Source organism: Tupaia chinensis, unplaced genomic scaffold, assembly GCF_000334495.1.
Source record: "Tupaia chinensis unplaced genomic scaffold, TupChi_1.0 Scaffold000448_1, whole genome shotgun sequence".
NCBI classification, from domain to species: domain Eukaryota; kingdom Metazoa; phylum Chordata; class Mammalia; order Scandentia; family Tupaiidae; genus Tupaia; species Tupaia belangeri.
This window is the reverse complement of record NW_006159953.1, coordinates 1779545-1796891: the sequence shown is the minus strand read 5'-3', so window position 1 is coordinate 1796891 and position 17347 is coordinate 1779545.

Genomic DNA, 17347 nt, shown 5'->3' with positions numbered 1-17347 from the left:
CTCTTTCAAGACAATCTTTAGAAGCTGAAGTGTTTAGGAGTCTTTCATGACACCCTACATTTTGAACTTGATTTGACTAAAGTATCTAATATAGCAAAACAATCTGGAGATATATTTGACTTCAACTGAAAGCCTGAGCTCAAACGGTATCAACAACACCCACCTCTCTCCTTTTCTCAGGTCTCTTCTCCCAATTCTTGGCAATTTACATCTGTGTTGATTACATTTTCAAACAACCTTTCCTATCATGACTGCAAAATGGCATTCTCTTCTCTATGCTACGTGTTTCCAGGTTGAAATGCATGAAAAATGACCTAGGATTCCCATGAAAACTCCTGAGAGGCAATCTAATTTCACAGAAAGAATACATTGTCTGACTTAGCTCTGAGTCTCCCAAGGGCTGAAGCTAAAGCCAACTCTTAGGACTTGTTCTGAGATAGGGAAGGTGTGCGTGTGTTTGCCTTAAAATGTAGAATTACAGAAGAAATAGAAAGAAGTGCAATGACATCTATAATCCTTTTTTATTTAAATTGATTTATTTATATTCATTCACTGTACATCATTACAACATACAAAATGAGATTTTCCATCCAGAGTATCCTGTATATTGGCTCAATCAAGCACATCAACATACATGTTATCATCAACAAATAATTTTCCATTTCTTGTTTCTTGTATGTTTTGCTTTTTTCCCCCCACCCTTGATTCCCTATCTCTTACCCTCTGCCATCTCCCACTCTCCTCCCACACTGTCTCCGGTATCTATATTTGCTTTCTATAGTTTTTTCCCCCACATTTTATTGTGTCACTAAAGATATTAATTAATCTAAATATTTTCATAGCAAGCACAGCTGATATATACATTTCCATGAACACAAGTCCAACTTTAGGCGTAAGCCTCAGTGAGTAGAATGAACATCCTATAAAGTAGCACCTAGCTGGAGCTATATATCTTACTGCAGTCATTGAATAGGTATTTTTAATACATTTTTTTTTAATTTCAAGAAAAACAGTTTTAGTTTTTTTTTTTTCCTGAACCATTTTTTAACTTAATTTACATTCATTTCCTAAGCATCGACACAGCATACAAAATGTGATTTCCCATCCAGAATATACTGCATAGTGGCTTAATCATGCATGTTATTATAAAAAATTTTCCATTTCTGGGACCAGCAGTTAGCCTAACGGCTATGTCGCTGGACTCTCATGTAGTCAACCGTGGTTCAAGTCCTGGACCCGGTGCTTTAAACTCAAGCCAGGTGCATGTGCGTGCATGCCCAAGATCCCGAGTGGAGAATGGAGGAGAAGGGATTGCGGTGTGGCCATCCCCCCCGGGGGGTGATTTATCGCTTTCTGTCTCTCTGTCTCTCTCTCTCCGTCTGGTGAGTGCACGCACCCTATAGTAATAACCTCTCCAAAAAAAGAAAAAAAAATCCATTTCTAGTTTCTAGTATTTTTTTTACCCCTATTTCTGACCCTCTGTCCTTTCTCACCCTCCTCTCACACTATCTGTGGTGTCTACAGTTGTCTTCCATTCCTTTCTCCCCACACTGCATTGATTACACAATTTCTTAAATAATCTAACTACTTTCAATAGCAAGTTTACTTAATAGGGCTATATCCTGATAATATCTACTCACAGGATCATAAAATGAAGACCGCATTTTTGAAGATGAAATGAAGATCTTTTTATATATACAGATTTTAAATCCATACCATCACAGAAAAATGAAGTTTTTTACAAACATTTTATTTAATGAAATTAATAACAAAACTGTGGTAAATGAAAGGGATATGATCTCATGGTCCTCTGAGAGAATGTTGATAAGCATATAAAAGTACTTCTATTAAAATTTGTGTAACATACTCATTGACAGATACTAATGTATCTTTAAAATCAGGTGAGAAAAACAAGATGTTTAATAACTCTTTGTTATAGTTATCTGTTCCTTCACTCCCCTCAAAAGAATTTTTTTTTTCAGTATCTCCCCTTATAACTGAAAAGGTCTCTAAAATGTCTCCCTTTTTTTAATGGCAGAATACCAATTTCACGCTAAATGCATGAGAGCTCTCATTCCATGGGGGCACACATCTATTAATCTTTTCTTTTTTTCTTCTTTTTTTTAAAAAAAAAAAATACAGTAAGCTCATTCTACATTGGTAGGCTCATACTACCTCGGATTTTCTTTTAGAAGCTTTAGTGTTTTACTTTGTAATGATGTAAGTGTTGATTATATGCACCATTATACTTGATATGATTATTTCTTTATCTGAGTTAAAGAGACAATAATGCAGCAACTTTCTAGTCAAAGAAATAGACAAATGGAGAACAAAATAGCTCTCTGAAATCATTTGCAAGTGATGGTGCTGAGACAGCAGGTTTTCTTCAAGTGATTGTTTTCATGGCCTTCAATAATTATGCATGTTTAATAATCATGCATGTTTAAGATGGCAGCCTTGGAGGACTAGAGGAATGATAGACTATAACAATGGCCTCATTGTTACTTTCCTTTCTTACCCTTTTTCCTATTGTTCACTGGAGAGCTCCAACAGCATTTTCTCAATTCTGTTCAGCTGAGAATTCAGTGGTAGAGTGACTGCATTGGGACACTTAGAGCCTTAGTCCTAAATGAATGAAGTAGAACGTGGTACTTCCTTTTTTCTCTACCCTAAGTGTCTGGGTACAATGCCTACAGTTAGTAGTCAGTAACTTTCCCTAGGAGGAAAGGTAAACATAAGTTCATTCTGAAGTCTTACTTATTACAATAAAACAACCAACAAGAAAACAAAAAACAAAAACTAGCTTACAGCTTGGAATGTAGAGCAAAATCACTTGAGCACAATTCAGTGAAAATGGAAAGGAAAAGGAGATTTCTTTGTTTTAAGCTTGGAGTTTTCAAATTCTTCTTAGTCTACTAATTTTGAGAGTTCTTAAATATATTCACTTTTCCAAGATTTCTACTCACTTATTTATTTGTTCTTTCCTTGTATTCATTTTCTTTGCCTCCTACTGTATTAGGAAAAGAAACATAGTGGGACGCTCTGAAACAAACACCGCTTCAGGGAGACAACTAGACAACTGTAATAGTTCTACCCCACTGTCTTACCAGAGCCCCCTTCCAACTAAATAGATACGTCCTCTCTGAAACAGAGGTAGGCCAACTAATAGGGACAGCAGAACAAATATGTCTGGCTTTCCTTTTTATTAAATACATTTTATTAGCACACAGCCACACTCGATTTACTTGTGCATTGTGAATGGCTGCATTCATGCTACACTGACTTAAGTGAAATACGTGTGACAGAGACTGTAAGACTTGCAAAACTGAAATTTACTATTTAGCCTTTTACAGAAGAAGTTTTCAAACTCTGTTAGATCACTGATTATTACATTGGAACATAGTTCCAAGAATGTATACAAATTTGGTTTAAAAAATGTAGGAAAGTATAATTTGTTTGAACTCTAAAGGCAGTCATCCAGAGGAAACATTTCAATTATGGAATTTATTGAACAAGACAGAAAAAAAAATTTGTAGACTATGTAAAACAGTAAACACATACATTATTTTATGGTTAGGCCTTCATTGCAGCAAAACCTTGTAATGTGCATCACTGATTGACGCTTGTATGTATGACAGCATAAGTAAATATAAGCAATTCAAATGCAGCAGTTACCTGATTACACAAGGAGCCATTCAAATTGCTTGAGGAAGGAACCAGTAAGCAAATTCAAGAATAGCTGACAACAATCAAGCAAATAATTAAAATTTAATGATCTATAACTCATAAATTAAAATTGTTAAGATTATATTCATAGGAAAACATCTGTAAATAGGGGAAAATGTAAATAATAAATTTTTTATTATTATTTCATTGTCAAAGTGTGTGTGTGCACTTACAGAGGGAAAGGAAAAGGGAGAAAACATCTTCCAGTGGAATGTGATCACACCACAATCCCTCTTCTTCCATTTCCCCACCCTGTTAGGATTTGGGGCACATATCCACATGCTCCTGGCATGTTTTTCAGTTAAGCAGGTTCAGGATTTGAGTTGAGTGGCATGAGTGGCCAGTAATATGAGATCAAGCTTCCTTAACCATCAGGCCATGAGGCTGGCCAAAGGGGAAAAATTAAAAAAGACAGAGTATTTAAATCAGATCTTAAAACTGCAAAAGAAAAACAAAAAACACGACTTACCTAGTACTGAAGCTCCACAGCAGCAGTCAATATGCAGTCATGCCCTTAAGCCTTGCATACCCTATACTATACACCAGAATTCCCTCCAGTACTGCTTTCTCCTCTATCGCACAATTATAGTATTTTAGAAAAAGGGCAAGATCATAAATTAAAAGGATTGTGTGAACTTATCTTCACCATAAGACTATTTAAAAAAATAAGGAAAAAGCCAGTTTTCCATTATCTTCTAGAGAACTTCATATCTGCCAACCCTAGGGCATGGTGTCGAATCTTAAAGCTCCTTGTTTCCTCATCATTGCAAAGAGAATTACAATCCTAACTCAAGTGATGGTTGTAAGGATTAAATGAGGAAATCTTGGCAAAAGGTTTATAAAATCTGTTGTTTGACAAGATACTTGCCAGTGTGATTGAACCAGTTATAATTAAAAAGATATAAATATGCAGGTGCTTTTTTTCTGTTGGGTATTCCATGCAAATGCCCAGTACCAGTATTAATTTTCTTTTTTTTATCTTTTTTTTTGTTGTTTTGAGAGGTTCTTGCTATAGGGCGCATGCGCTCGCCACACAGACAGAGAGAGACATAGAGACAGAAAGCGAGAAATCACCCCCTAGGTGGGATGGTCACACCACAATCTCTTCTCCTCCATTCTCCTCTCAGGATCTTGGGCACGCACGCACACACGCGCCCGGCGTGAGTTCTAAGCCACTGGGTCCGGGACGCGAACCACGGTCGACTACGTGGGAATCCAGCGACATAGCCATTACACTAACTGCTGGTGCCCCCAGTATTAATTTTCTATTGGAGTAAGAATTTATAACAAATATAGCAACATAAATTGATTATCTTAAAGTTCTGTAGTTCCAAAGTTCTAAGATCAAGGCACAAACAGGATTTCTTCTTCCATTACCTCTGGATACTCTGTGAGGAGGGTCAGCTTCTCTGACTCTTCCATTTCATTAGCTTGTCTTTATTCCTTTGTTCACAGCCTCCTCCACCTTCTAAGCACATCACTCCAAACTGTGTTTCTGTTAACACATTTCTTGCAGGGAGCCCCTCAGAGTGAATACAGTGTGCTTATGCTGCAGGGCTTGTGAAAGCCCTAAACAAAGACAAATCTACTGTTGGATGATACAGAGAGAAGAAAGCAGAGCATTAGCTGGAGAAGGACAGGAGAGGTTCTTTAGATGTTCCATAGCTGCAGTCAATACATGAAGCACAAGCATGTGGTTTTGCCTTCCTTATAAAAGAATGAGCACAGATTGGCTTCAGTCCATGACTTTCTTTCAGAGATGCCTGGTCTGCCTAATTCCAGCTTTTCTCTGTCTGTCCTTTCTTAATCCACAGCTCTTCCCTTTGGGTTCCAGGTTTTTTGCTGCTAGGTTGCAGCACATGGTGCCCAAACAGGGACCTGAATATGAAGATAATGAGAGTGGACACTCTTGAGTCTGAACAGAAATGAGAGTAAAGTAGAAATTAAGAAAGAAACAAATATTGAGATAGTAAAATAGTGGAAGTGCAGTTGGGTATAAAATATGGGAACGTCTCAGAGAGAGAGAGAGATGTATGTTTAAATGTTGCCAAATATGTTAAAAGTATGAAAGAAACTTAGAAGAGATTTTGAAAGTTAAGAAAGAGAAGAGTTAGATTTTGAAGCTAAGAGATTTTAAAAGTTAAGAAATTCAGAAGTTAAAAAAGTAAAGAGTTATTAGAAGGCTAGGTAAGTAATAAGAAGGCTAAAGTTAAGAAAATTTATTGAACGGTTAAGAAATTTAAAAGGCTAAGAATAAATTTGGAAAACTAAGAGATTTGTTAAAAGGCTAAAATATGGGGGAACCAGCAGTTAGCATAATGGCTATGTCGCTGGACTCCCACATAGTCGACTGTGGTTCGCGTCCCAGACCCGGTGGCTTAAAACACGCCGGGCGCGTGTGCGTGCGTGCCCAAGATCCCGAGAGGAGAATGGAGGAGAAGGGATTGTGGCATGACCATCCCCCCTGGGGGGTGATTTCTCGCTTTCTGTCTCTCTGTCTCTCTCTGTCTGTCTGGTGCGCGCACGTGCCCTATAGCAAAAACCTCTCAAAAAAAAAAAAAAAAAAAGAAAGGCTAAAATATAGGAACAGCAGTTAGCATAATGGCTATGTCGCTGGACTCCCACATAGTTGACCACGGTTCGAGTCCGGACCTGGTGGCTTGGACTCAATGCTGGGCGCGTGTGCCTGTGTGCCCAAGATCCTGAGAGGAGAACGGAGGAGAAGGGATTGCAGCATGGTCATCCCCCCTGGGGGGTGATTTCTCACTTTCTGTCTCTCTGTCTCTCTCTGTCTGGTGAGCGCACACACCCTATAGCAAAAACCTCTCAAAAAAAAAAAAAGAAAAAAGAAAAAATAAGACTAAAATATTTAGAAGGTTAAGAAATTTATTAGAAGGCTAGCAAGAAATTTATAAAGCTAAAAAAGAAAAGTTACAATTGATGGAGTCAATTTAAACAATTGAAAGAGTCCATTTGAAGCTGTATGTGAAACAGGAAAAACTCTCCAAGAAAAAGAAAAAAGGTAATTGGCAGAGTAAAAATGCTATAGAAGGAGCAAAATTAACAAAAAAACAATTAAGATATAAAGGCCCTCAGCTTAAACTTAAAGCTCCACAAATCCGAAAGATCAGGTGTAAAATAAAAAGCTCTCCAAGAAAAATAGGTATGTTCAACAGCAAAATTCTATGGCAAGAAAAATAGTTATGTTTAACAGCAACATCTATGGCAAGCAGTTAAATAATGTTTCGTGCTCAAATTAGAAAGACAAAAGGGGAAAGATGCAGGGAATACCTTAAAGTGAATACAGTCTTTGTGCTTATGCTGTAGGGCAAGCAAAAGCCCCAAAATAGACATAATCTACTGTTGGGCTATACAGAAGGAAGAAAGCTGAGCATTAGCCAGAGAAGGCCAGGAGAGGTCTGTTTAGAACCATGAGATTTGTGACTTGGTGCTCCACAGCTGAAGCACACAGCTTTACCTTCCCTATAAAAGAATAAGCACAGAACAGCTCGGGGTTGCAGCAATCTCCATCAGAGATAGACTGAATCCCAGTTCTCCATCCTTTCTCAATCCACAGCCCTTCCCCTCAGGGTTCCAGGTCTTTTTGACACCAGACACTGGCAATTTCCTGTCTGACTTGACCCTTTGTGTTTTCCTTTTACAAGAACCCTTGTGTTCACACTGGGCTCATCCAGACAAGGTAGGCTAATATTCGTATCTGAAGATTCTGACTTAATTACATCTACAAAATTTCTTTTCCCATCTAAGGTAACATTCCAGATACCATGGATTAGGATGCAGACATCTTTGAAGGGATCGTTATTTTCTCTTCGCAATGCTGTTCTGATTTGTTTAAGGTTTATTGCTTTATTGTGCGTACCAGACAGAGACAGAGAACGGCAAATTGAGAAATCACCCCGGTGGGGAGGATGGCCACACTGCAATCTCTTCTTCTCTAATCTCCTCTTTGGATTTTGGGCATGCATGCACATGCACCCAGCATTAGTGTTTAGTCTCCAGGTTGAGATTCAAACTGTATTTGGCCATGTAGGGTCTAGCACCTTAACTATCATGCCACTTGCTGGCCCTACTTTTCTGATTTTAAGACATGACAATGATTGCTTCTCATTCCCCAGCTCCTCCTCTTGCTTCTCAGCAGAAGACTCTGGGGTCCTTCTTCAGACAGCTCCTTCCTTTCACCTCAGTTTTAGTAAGTGAGCACCTTTTCTTCCCACCTTTTCTTACATCTTGGTCCTCTTGCATGCTAGAGTTGTACTATTTTTATTGTTTTTTTGGGGGGAAGGGGGCAGGCAGAGGATTATGATTCTCATTATTGTTTATATTTTTGTATCTCTCACCTCTACCTCTAATAAACCATTAAATCATTTTAAATCTAACCTCTTTCCTATTGCTTAATGTTTTCCAACCACTTTCCTCTACCCCTGCCGTCACCTCAGGTCCATCTTTCCACGCTTGTAATAGCCCTTAATAGCGTTCTTCTGATTTATTTTTTTGTCTCCATTCTAATCTAATTATTACAGTGATCACATAGCAACATAGATATGATTATATGACTTTAATGTTGATAGTCTTTCAGTGTTTTCTTGTGGTCTCAAATCTTTGAGCTCCTTTCTTGGCACACATAGTCCTTCAGTGCCAGTCTTCAGCAACTCTCGAGGATCCTGAGCTTGACCCTGATCCTCTCAGTTTCCCTCACCCACAGCCCATGCATTCTCTATTTTATCCACACTTAACTTTATATAGTTCTTTCAGTGTGCCATATCCTCTCTTAAGTCTAGGCTGCCAAAATCACACACACACACACAAAACAAACAAACAAACAAACAAACAAAATAGCAAAACAAAAAACCCACAGGAATATTCTTCTGCCACCCTTTCATCTTATTGATTAGAACTCACCTCCTTATAGAAATTACTTCAGCATATTCTCAACTGTTCTTTTTATCTCTTCTGTATTACTGCTAAATTCTAATCCATAAGTATATATTTTTTTTTGCTTAGGACACTTTTCATTGCAAGTAACAGAAAATCTGATACAAACTGACATAAGCTATGAGAAAATGCTTATTTCACACAGCTACAATGTATTCCACTATCAAGACTCTGGTTTCTTCTCTGTGAAAGAATGAGTTTTGCATACTTCCTTGTCTTGGCTTTATTCTCTATTTCACTGTTCAAAAATTTAAGTTATCTATGAGAAGTAAGTGAAGCAAAGTATCTTCTCTTTTAAAGTCTAGACAATGAAAAAGAATGTTGTCCTTCAATTATTTTACTTGAATCAACTGGACCAATGGCAGTTGCTAGAAGAAAGTTATGATCTCATGCCTGAATTCCTATAGCAAAAATCTCTCTCCTAAAAAGAAAACAACTACAACAACGAAATGGGGTCAGGAGATGGCATAGCAGTTACGTTGCTAGACTCCCACATGACCAACTATAGTTTGGGTCCTGAACCTGGTGACTTGAAAATCACACCAGACACATGTGCATGCATGCCCAAGATTCTGGAAGGAATATAGAGGAAAAGGGATTACAGCATGGCCATCCCCCTGGGGGGTGATTTCTCATTTCCTCTCTCACTGTTTCTCTCTCTCTCTCTCTCTCTCTAATAACACGTACACCCTAAAGCAAAAACTTCTAAAATTAAATTTTAAAAATTAAAAAAATTAAAATCAAATTAATTCTGGGGCCAGCAGGTAGCATGGTGGTTAAGGCAATGGAGTTTCACATGGCCCACCAAAGTTTGTGTCCTGAACCTGGTGAATTATTTTCTCAATTTCTCTCTCTGTCTCTGTTTCTCTCTCTCTGTCTCTCTCTTTCTCTCTGGTAAGTACATGTGCCCTATAGCAAATTAAATAAAAAAAAAAAAAAATTCAGAACCAGCAGTTGGAGTAATGGCTACATACCTGGTTTCCCATGTGGTTGACTGCGGTTTGAGTCCCTGACCCAGTGGCTTAAACTCATGCCGGGCACATGTGCATGTGTGCCAAAGATCCTGAGAGGAGAATGGAGGTGAAGGGATTGCGGCATGGCCATCCCCCCTGGGGGATGATTTCTTGTTTCCTGTCTGTCTCTCTGTCTTTCTGGCAAGCATACATGCCCTATAGTAAAACCTCTCAAAAACAAAACCTAATTAATTAATTAATTATTATTTTAAAATTCCTTGTTTTATACATTGTAAGCTATTTCTAATAGCATCATCCTTGACTTCTCCTCAATAGAGACCACAGCCCAAGTTGTAACAGTGTCTTTAGATATTGCCAAATGTCTCTTGCAGGGGTTGTCATACCCAATAGAGACCAATTGAATTAGATTAAAAGTGAAATACATCCAGAGTTCTGGTATCATTGAAAATTTGTAGATAATTACAGAAAACTAGAGTTCTGTTTAGAAGAAGGGAAGAATGACTTAGATAAGTAACATACAGTATCCATTGCTTGTGTTGTAATATTTGATTGTCTTTGTCCGCTACTTAAATGGCCATTTCTGGAAGCTTTGCTTGTCTCTTGATTTTTTTTTAATCTCTGATAACTTGCATCAACTATGTAACACATTTTTATTAAATTGATGTATGAATTATGCATTGAGGAAGGATTTTCTGTGCACTTTTTAACCTCTACCCAATAAGTGTTGTAACATTGATTCTATGAGAATCTATGCTTCCAATGGGGAAAATACTTTCAGATTTATAACCAAAGATATAGAAAACACATTTTCCCACTGTAGTAATGAAGGCAAAGCAATGAAGTGGAAGTGAGGGGTGAAGGAGAGGTGAAGTTACTGTTTTCAAGCATTGAAAACTTGTTGTCTAAGTGAAGAATGGAATTAAAATGATCATGATGGATGCATAAATAAGAGAAGGCACCTGTCTAGACCAGTCACTTGCTAGTTGCTCTGAATTAGGAAGGTAGAGTTGAAATTGTATTTTGTGACACAATATGCCACTGTTGATTTTTCTTCTGATTCCTAAACACTTGCCCTAGGTCAAAGCTTGCCTACATTGGGAACATTGGAATACCTGACTAGTTTCTTCATTTGAATGTTTGACTTAATGTAGACATAAAGAATAAGCTGTGAACGAGCTTTTCCCTGGAGATTCACGGATTTTTCTTCTTCCCCTGTTCAGTTTTTCTAGTAGTAAGATAATTAGTTTCCCAAACTCTTAAGTTGTTGAATTTATTTAAAAGGTTAGTTCATGACAAAGCAAACTATAATTTCATAAATATTTATTCTTATGCAATGATTATTAGCTTTATGGAAATATGCAGAAAAATAGAAATGCATTATATTCTCAAAGATGAATTTTATGTAAACTAATGGGACGTTAAGACTGTACATCATATTTTAATTTATTCTAATTTTTGAATATCACACAGTTTCACAAAATAACATAGTTTCATTATTACTGGACAAGTTTCCATTTTGAAACTTGAAGACATGTTGGCTTTTCTTCTAGGTATCTCCCTGGATCATTATTTAGGTGCCAAGCAATTTGTCACAGCCTGAGTTTCCGCTTTCATTTAATAACTGAAACCTAAATGTTACGATCAAAAACCACTGGTCTGTTGCGCAGTGATCCATGTGAGAACAGTGAACTTATGTCTCCGTAAATTTGTTAGTCATCTATGAGGAAAAGCAATGCTGACCTCGTAATGTCAAATTCCATTTAGAGCTGGCGAATAGGTTGGATGAGGTACTTGATGTCTTTTGAGCTGTATTAAGAAATACACTTCAGTGTAGGAGGATGAAAGTCCTAGTAAATTAATGTGGAGATTGTGGCCTATCCAAATAATTTATAGTTGAATCCTATCTTCTAGAAAAAAAGAATGCAGTTAATAAAGGTTCTGACTTGAGTAAACAGTTTCAGTCAATACATGCTTTTCAGTAAGTACTTGAAGTACTAACTCTGACCTTCCACCTTTATAGTTCTCCACTGTGACTTTTTCCTAAAATAATAAAATTTTGTAACCAAAGCTATAGCTTTTTACTTACAGAAATTCTTAACTTACTGGAAGAGTGTAAACTAGATTTTAAGATTATTTTCTATATGTAGGTTGAATAATTAGATTACACAGGCACTTTCCAGCTACCTATAGTCAGTCTTTGATTTATTTTTTAAAAAGCTCTATTTATCAAGACAAAGGAGATTTTTTTAAAAGAGAATTTTGCTATAGGGTGCCTGTGCTCACCAGAGAGACAGAGTGAGAAGTCAACCCCACACACAGGTGGATGCCCCACCACAACCCCTTCTCTTTCATCTGCCTCTCACAGTTTTGTGCATGTATGCACATTTGCCCAGCGTGGTTTTCAAACCACTGGGTCCAGAACTCAAACCGTGGTCAGGCATGAGGGAGTCCAAAGACATAATCATTATGCTGTTTGGTTCCAAAAGCAGATTTATTTTTTAGGTATAATTAGTTTTGGGTTATTTTCACATTTGAATGCTCTCAAAGGATAATAAATTTTATTTGAATTGTTTAACTAATTGCCAGGCTTGCTCTTGGGGTACAGATCAGTACATGCCCACCCTCTGTATCATGGGAAAGAGAGCATTCCCCCAAATTTTAACTAGCTTGTCTTCTAGAATAGAAATCAAGACAATATCACTTGGTGACCATGATCCCTGTATCTATGTAATAGCTCACTAGTTGATTGGGTATATAGATTGAAAACCTGAGTTGAAAATTTTTGTTTCCATTGCCTTAAGGCTGCCATAATTTCTCCCTTAGATAATTGTAGTAATCCATCTACTGTTTTTGTAACCAAAGCTATAGCTTTTTACTTACAGAAATTCTTAACTTACTGGAAGAGTGTAAACTAGATTTTAAGATTATTTTCTATATGTAGGTTGAATAATTAGATTACACAGGCACTTTCCAGCTACCTATAGTCAGTCTTTGATTTATTTTTTAAAAAGCTCTATTTATCAAGACAAAGGAGATTTTTTTAAAAGAGAATTTTGCTATAGGGTGCCTGTGCTCACCAGAGAGACAGAGTGAGAAGTCAACCCCACACACAGGTGGATGCCCCACCACAACCCCTTCTCTTTCATCTGCCTCTCACAGTTTTGTGCATGTATGCACATTTGCCCAGCGTGGTTTTCAAACCACTGGGTCCAGAACTCAAACCGTGGTCAGGCATGAGGGAGTCCAAAGACATAATCATTATGCTGTTTGGTTCCAAAAGCAGATTTATTTTTTAGGTATAATTAGTTTTGGGTTATTTTCACATTTGAATGCTCTCAAAGGATAATAAATTTTATTTGAATTGTTTAACTAATTGCCAGGCTTGCTCTTGGGGTACAGATCAGTACATGCCCACCCTCTGTATCATGGGAAAGAGAGCATTCCCCCAAATTTTAACTAGCTTGTCTTCTAGAATAGAAATCAAGACAATATCACTTGGTGACCATGATCCCTGTATCTATGTAATAGCTCACTAGTTGATTGGGTATATAGATTGAAAACCTGAGTTGAAAATTTTTGTTTCCATTGCCTTAAGGCTGCCATAATTTCTCCCTTAGATAATTGTAGTAATCCATCTACTGTTTCTTTATCTTCCAAACCATACTTTAAATTTTCAATGACTAATTGAAATTTGTAAACCTGGTTGTATTTCTCCTTATTTAGAAGTTTTCTGAGACTTGATAGCAGCTTTCAGAGCTTCTATGGTTGTTTGCTTACCATGACAACCGAGACTCTTTGATCTGAGTTCTGCTCCCTGTTCTCTTGCTATTGCCCATCAGTGGGTGAGTTGAACTACTTTTTTTCTTTGCCCAAGTTTATTTGACTTCAGATTTGTCCAGTTTTGTTCATTCCTGTTTCTCTGCCTTTGCTACCAATGTCTCATTGGTCTACCAAACTTCCTTAACTCTTGATCTCTAATAATCAGATCAATTGTTCTTTCAAGTACCTTTGTGGGTCTTAGATTTGGAAAACCTATGCTGTACACACATATTCATTGTGATGCAGCATTTTGTGAGAATTTATTTCTGTTCTTTCCATTATTCAGTGAGCTTTTTCTGGGTCGGTCTATATGTTGTAAACATGAGACAAGGATTTGTTAAGCAAAAGACGGAGAAACCATGAGATTTTGGTGCTTTGCTCACTCATGTGCTTTTCTTTTCCATGACCTTTTTCCTAATTAGTGAGAAGCTACACTTTGCCTTAAGGACATTTAGAATTACTACAGCCTAAATGCTTACTCTAATGTTTATTTTTAAGTGTGACATATATTCATAAAAATATAAGTGAGAATGTTTTGAATAAAGTATGACAGAGGTTACATCAAAACATTACTTGGGGGAACAATTAGAGGAGGAAATAAACAACATTATTCCCTAGCCCTGGAATGACAGCATGTAAGTAATCATGGTTGGCTTTAGAATGTACACAGAAAAGGAAGATGGACATGAATCTTAAGGAACTTGGGGGTAGGACCAGAGGGAACCTAGCTTAGAAAAGATCAGTGGTGGTGGAGTTGGCAATGAAGAGATAGGAGGCGGTATTATGAAATCAGAAAACATTGGGATGGAATGTTTATATATCCTACAACATGGAAGAAACTTGGAAACATGCTAAGTGAAAGAAGCTAGTCACAAAAGAGTATAAATATCCACAATAGGTGAATTTCTTTCAGAGAGAAAGTATAGTATTTACATAGGTGTAGATAGGAGAGAATTGGGGACAAATGGCATGATCTGTAAAGGATACAAAGTTTGGTTTGTTGATAAAAACTTTCTAAAATGAAATTGTCCTAATGGTTTCACAAAGCCGTGAATATGTTAAAAATCTGAATTATATACTTTAAGTGAGTAAATTATACTCTAAGAGAATCATATTCTAATAAATACATTTTTCTTTTAAGAGATTTTTGCTACAGGGTGCTTGCACTCGCTGGAGAGGCAGAAACGGAAAATGAGAAATCAGCTCCTGGGGGGATGGCCACACCACAATTCCTTCTCCTCCAATATCCTCTTGGGATTTGGGGCACTCATGAACACGTGCTCAGTGTGAGTTTTAAGCCACTAGGTCTGGATCTCGAACTGTGCTTGATTCTGTGAGAGTCCAGCAACGTAACCACTATGCCATCTACTGGTCCTGTGATAAATATTTTTTTAAAAAAGAGATTGGCAAATGTTACTTGGGTGTTTTTCTCATTGTTCACATTTTGTTCTTTCTGGGTCTTTCTCAGCTACCCAGTTTTCCCCATCTGAAACAAAGGGCAGAGGTGGTACTGATAGAAACTCTCCCAGCATCTTCTCCTGGAAGAGACCAACAACAAAGTATACTTGTTTCACAACAAAATGTAGCATTAGGAAAACATAGATAAAGCCTCAACATTGAGGCTGATAACATTCACATTCACTATCTAATGAGAGATCAGTTTGGGGTCATGTTTTCTCCTATGGAGTGTTACTTGTTTTCTCTCTAATTTTAAGATTTAGGTGTTATAACTTTAGCTATTACTGAAAAAGTTTAAGTGTTTGCAATTTAAGCATGAAGGCCATTGGAAAGGGTGAGCACACTTACTCTCATTGCTTGGGAAAATAGGCTCAATAACTGTGATAACAAGGTGAGCATTAGAGCAAATGCATTTATATCCTGTTTATCTCAAGCACAGAGCCAATCTGGAACTCTAATTCCTTGAGAAGATGATAAATGTTTTCTGCCAGTCTTTCCAACTGAACAAACTCTGTTTGATTGGTATTAATCACTTCTGGCAGGCGATGCTCAAGCCTGCTAGCTGCAATCTAGGTGAAAAGCTTGTCATCAGTATCACATAATAAAGTGCAAGAGTATGGGACAAAGAGAAGAAATATTCCATTTAGCCAGTCATCAGAGTAACTGTCAAGTTAAATAAGATATGAACTATCTATTTTAAAATGAATAGCATAAAATGTCAATCTTTAATAAAATTAATTGTTTTCTTGTTTTTGTTGCTGTTGTTTAAAAAGAAGAAAATGTCCCAAATCCTAATTTTTTACTTGTTTGTGCTTGTAGGATATTGTTCAATCTCTCAAATTCTCTATGGCTTCAGAAATGTTTTTCTAAAACTGAGTTTTGCCATGAGCAAGCTTACATACATTGAAAAAAATGATAAAAAATACCTGAAAAAAAGAACTCCATTAAGAGCTAGGGTAACTAGAAAAATAGAATCTGATAAGAATACATTTAATAGCCTAAGTATATCCTAGCTAAAAAAATGCCTTCCTATTATTGTTTGACTCTGCCCCCTCCCCTTTGGGTAGATCATATTTTCTGAAAAGTCACCAGTTTAAAAATTTCCATTGAAAAACAAAAACCCCTGTATACAGTGGATGGACCTTTCATCCATTCACTTCTTAGATTGATTCAATCTGAGATAATAATAGCTAAATTGGGAGAATTCATTTGTTTCCTGGAGCAAAACTCAGGCAGAAATTGTAGCACTTTATTTGATAAATCAAGTTACTTTTCCCTTATGCTGTGAGAGAGCTCACATACATTATCCTTTGAGCTAATGATCACTTTAAATTGTGTGTTAAAGGTGACTTAAATGTACTCATTTAAATTGGTATTTTAAGGAGAGATGGAATAGTTCTTAAAAAGAAAGTGGTTAATTGATGTTGGAGGGACACCTCCATTATTTCAATGATTAAATAATTGTATTAATTCTTGAATTGCACCTTAAAGCTGTCACTCACATTTGCAGATTAACTCAATGCAAGCCTTTTGAAGGCAACTGTTTTGAATTGAATGAGGTAGCTAGGTAGCCATCTATGGGGAAAGAAAAAACACTCTTTTAAGAATAGTGTGGTGAACTCAGCAGTTAAATTCAAACTACTTTGTGAAGATAACACCAGGGTTATCCTTGCAGCACTGACTGATTTTTAAATAACTGCCTGAAATTTTGAATGTTAAGTAATAAGAAACACCTTTAAAAAAATCTTAAAAAAATAGACTTCTTATTTTTTTCTTTTTTGGAGAGGTTTTTGCTATAGGATGCGTGTGCTCGCCAGACAGACAGAGAGAGACAGAAAGACAGAAAGGTAGAAATCAATCCCCAGGGAGGATGGCCACACCACAATTCCTTCTCCATTCTACTCTCGGGATCTTGGGCACACACGCACATGAGGCCGGCGTCAGTTTAAACCTCTGGGTCCGGGACTTGAACCATGGTCGACTACGTGGGAGTCCAGCGACATAGCCATTACGCTAACTGCTGGTCCCAAAAATAGACTTCTGATTAAAAAAAGACAGAATTTAGTCATTGGAGCATTCTAATGTTTATGTCTAGCCATAAAGGAGAGGACTGACATTGTGAAGGAAGGAGATTATTTGTTATACCACTTACTCATGTCCAAATAATATTAGGGAGGAAAATTTAGCAGCAAGAATCTAAAAAAATAATCCCATTGCACTTTCTGAATATTTGATCTGAGTTCCTTTAAAGATCAAGAATTATTGGAACCAGCAATTAGCATAATGGCTATGTCGCTGGATTCCCACGTAGTCGACCGCGGTTCGTGTCCCGGACCCGGTGGCTTAAAACTCACGCTGGGCGCGTGTGCGTGCGTGCCCAGGATCCCAAGAGGAGAATGGAGGGGAAGGGATTGCGG